Raw genomic sequence first — 3,751 nt, 5'->3', positions numbered from 1 at the left:
ATGCTAAGGGGACAGAAGGGCCCTCAAGAAGCAGCCTGGAAAAATACCTGAGCTGCAAAAAGCACTTCATCCTGACGCCTTGTAGCCAACAGACCAATTTAGGAGAAGAAATGGCTGTTCCACTTGTCCCTTCCCTACACCAGCAAAGGCCATGGAATCAACCAGACTCCCTGAGACTGTGCCGGCATCCTCTTAATGGTTGAACATGTTCCTCGCTAACCTCGAACTTACTCCCCCCCAACTTTGTATGCAAAATCCAGCTACCATAAGCTGTAAATATGATGACCCATCTTAGGAACATGAGGCTTTGTTTTATAATGAAAAGTCAATGTACTCTCTGCTCACTCTGTTCGTGGTCAACGGGGCCTTGGTTCATTTGTGCTGCAAATATACACCTTTGAACTATTGTCAGATCCTTGCATATGGATGAGGGACTGGATTGATTCTTTTTTCACTATTTTCATCAAGTATAAATAATAAGTTCTGTTAACTAGAACATTCTCCTTCCAGACCTGGTATGCTCTCATTTCACCAGAAAAAGCAAACATCTGAAAGATTTTTAATGACTTTATCCTTTGAATCTCTAGCCACAGAGAGGAAATGGAGAATAAATACATCATGCTGATTGCTTTAGAGTATGGTTAGCTTGTCTAGAACTGCATTTAATTTGATTGTTAGCTGTACCTCCATATCACTCTGAGTCAGCAAGCACATTTCCAAAGTGATGTATGCTCTAATTTTTTTTTTCAGCTTCAGAATTCAGCTCTTGCTTCTTCGTCCTTCGCCTTGATTAGAAAGGTGATATGAGCTGGTGGGAAGAACATCAATTTTGGAATCATCAGACTGACTTCAAATCTCAGCTCCTCGAGTTACCATAGAAGGCTAGGTTATTTATACTTAGCCTATTTCCTTTACTATGAAATAGCCATACATACTCCCTTCTGTTTTGTGATGATTATCAAAGGAGACACAATATTAAAGTGCCAACCGCAAGGACATGATAGGAAGTCTTTGTTAGTTCACTGGCTCTCTTCTTCCAAAGCACCTCCTAGTGGAGATATCCCCCTGTTGTTTTGAAATGCCTGTCCTTTTGCTATTTTTAAAAACACAGCCTTTCACTATTCTTGCTCACGTCTTTTTTGTTTTTTAATGTTTATTTATTTTTGGAAGAGAGAGAGAGAGAGATCCCTTGAGCGTGCACCTGAGTGTAGGAGGGGAAGGGAGAGGGAAAGGGGGAGGGGCAGAGAGAGGGAGACAGGATCTAAAACAGACTCTGTGCTATTAGCATAGAGCCCGATATGGGGCGCAAACTCATGGACCAGGAGAGCATGACCTGAGCCGAAGTCTGATGCTTGACTGAGCCACACAGGTGCCACCCCTGCCAGCTTTTAATCCCTTAATCCCTGCACAATTCTATGAACCCAGTCTTCCCACTTTCAGCCACTCCCCAGCCCTAGCAGAATCTCAACTGCCACCAGTTGTGTTCCTAAGACAGAACATTGTACGTCTCTTCTTCTGCTCCAAGTTGGTTCTGGCCGTATTGCCCACATGGGCAAGTTTGAAGGTTGTGATTCATTCACTCTTTTATGCACTGATTCCATACACAAATGTACATGGATCCCCGGGATGTGCACACACGCTCTGAGTGTGCTCTGGAAACAGATAAATAGGGACCATCCTAAGATCACAAATCTCGTGAGAACACAGACAAGCAATGTGACTTGAGTAACATGATGCCATAAATACTATTCTAGAGAGGCGGTAGTCTCTCCCCAGCTGTAAATCTTCACGGTTAGAAATCTGATTTAACTTGATTTCACTTCCATACCTTTTGCCTCAATGGTGAGAATTTTGGATTAATTAAAAGGGTCACTCTGAGTTGATGACAAGCAATTACTTGGTTAGGACATTTAGCACATTATCCAATTATTGGATTTCTTGATGTAATGGGAATGCCCACAGACAGGGGCTTTGCCTTATTCTCTCTGAATCCTGGGACAGCACAGGACATGGTCTGCTTTTCCCAGTGAATGTATGAATGGTGAATGAAACAGTACTGCCTTTAGAGACGGACACTGAATTAAATCTTAACTTTGTCAAGTGACAATTATAGGAGCCATAAATGAGACTTCATGTTCCCGAGACATGGTTTCCTCAGGTATAAAGTGAAGCTAATAAAAACTGTCATCAAGGATTATTGCATTAATTAAAATACCATAGGGGCACCTGGGCGACTCAGTTGGTTAGGCATCCGACTAAGGCTCAGGTCCTGATCTCACAGTTCGTGAGTTTGAGCCCCGCATCAGGCTCTGGGTGGACAGCTCAGAGCCTGGAGCCTGCTTCGGATTCTGTGTCTCCCCCTCTCTCGGCTCCTACCCCGCTCGCACTCTCTGTCTCTCTCTCTCAAAACTAAATAAACATTTAAAAAATAATAACATAAATGAAGCACACGATTTAGGGGTTAGCACACAGTAGGTGCTTAGAACATGTCAGTTCCCTCCTCCCTCTACCTTCCCTTACGAAAATGCACTGACGTAACACAGATAAGGTAGTTCTCACGATGCCTCGCACCTAAGAAGAAGAATATTCGTCATCACTTTGGTCTGCCCACCATGCATAGCCCAGATGCTGTTGTAGAGCTTTGCTCTTGTATGGCAGCCTCTGGGGAGAACCAACGCAGGTCAATTATCCCGTGATCTAGACAGTGTTCAAACACATTTCTCCTAGAACGCTGCATACCTGAGACCTCATTACTCAAGAACCAAAAATCAGCAGGTGCATTCATCTGAATAGAATACAGCCCTTTGATATAATTGCATCCAGAGTTGTTTATTTAAATATCCCTGAGGGCTGAATCGGCCGCCTGCATGAACGTTTCCCTCGGCTTTTACTTTCCCCTTTAAGATAGCCAGCGTCGTTCTCTCTCAACCCAGATACACAGATCGTTTGTACATTTGTTCTGCTTTTTTACTGAGATGCTAACTGCCTCGGGCTTTCCAAAAAGCTGGAATTCCCAAGCACTTCAAATTCCTTTCTGCGTAGACAAGAGGGAATGACTAGTTTCCCACAGTATGGAATTGTGCTACATACTTACAGAGTTTAGAAATTTTCTTTCAAGTCACAGGGCATTATGTAGATACAGGAGGTGCCTGAGAAGATGACAGACTGGATACTGAGGCCACTGGTCCTGTTTCCTGTTGGCGATGTAATTCAACCTTTCTACACCACAGGCACTGGTAACAAGGAGCTGGGGCATTTTTTTTTTTTTTTTTTTTTTTTTTTTTTTAGTGGATGGCTTTCCTGCAATTAAAAGCATATGTATGAAGTTGGGAACCAGGAAATACATAGTTTGGTAACTTCTATTTTTCTTTATGGTTCTTTCCTCTAAGATTCAAATAGTAAAGCCACAAATTCTCAAGTGGAGACAGGAGGCGCTTTGTGGCTGGAAGCAAACGGACCATCCCGTGGCTGGAACCGGGCTCGTCCGATGCTCAGGCCATCACACTGTTCAGCCTCATGTGTTGTATGCATGGTTGAGACAGCAGTCAGGCAAAGCCAGGCACTAGGAGGTAACACTTGGGAGCTGTATCAGCCCCAGTATCCATTCCGGATGGCTTAGAGCACACGCTTTCTTTTCTTTTCTAAATTCGTTCAGTTCAGAAGTACAGAGTTCCTACTCTGGCGGGCACTACTGACCAGCAAGCACTGGTTAGGACAAACCAGCGAAGAAACAAAACAAACCATGCGATTC

The 3,751-nt window shown here is 43.6% G+C and overlaps 1 long non-coding RNA gene across 1 annotated transcript; it reads right to left on the bottom strand.

The window, feature by feature from the left end:
• Positions 1-543: 543 nt before the first annotated feature.
• LOC122467031 lies at positions 544-3,285 on the bottom strand. Its single transcript, XR_006292826.1, has 2 exons — positions 3,095-3,285; positions 544-808 (listed from the first exon to the last, which is right to left on the bottom strand). It is a non-coding gene; the product is annotated as an uncharacterized LOC122467031 (long non-coding RNA).
• Positions 3,286-3,751: the final 466 nt, after the last annotated feature.

Source organism: Prionailurus bengalensis, chromosome A3, assembly GCF_016509475.1.
Source record: "Prionailurus bengalensis isolate Pbe53 chromosome A3, Fcat_Pben_1.1_paternal_pri, whole genome shotgun sequence".
Lineage (NCBI taxonomy): Eukaryota > Metazoa > Chordata > Mammalia > Carnivora > Felidae > Prionailurus > Prionailurus bengalensis.
This window is presented reverse-complemented; position numbering and strand designations above follow the sequence as displayed.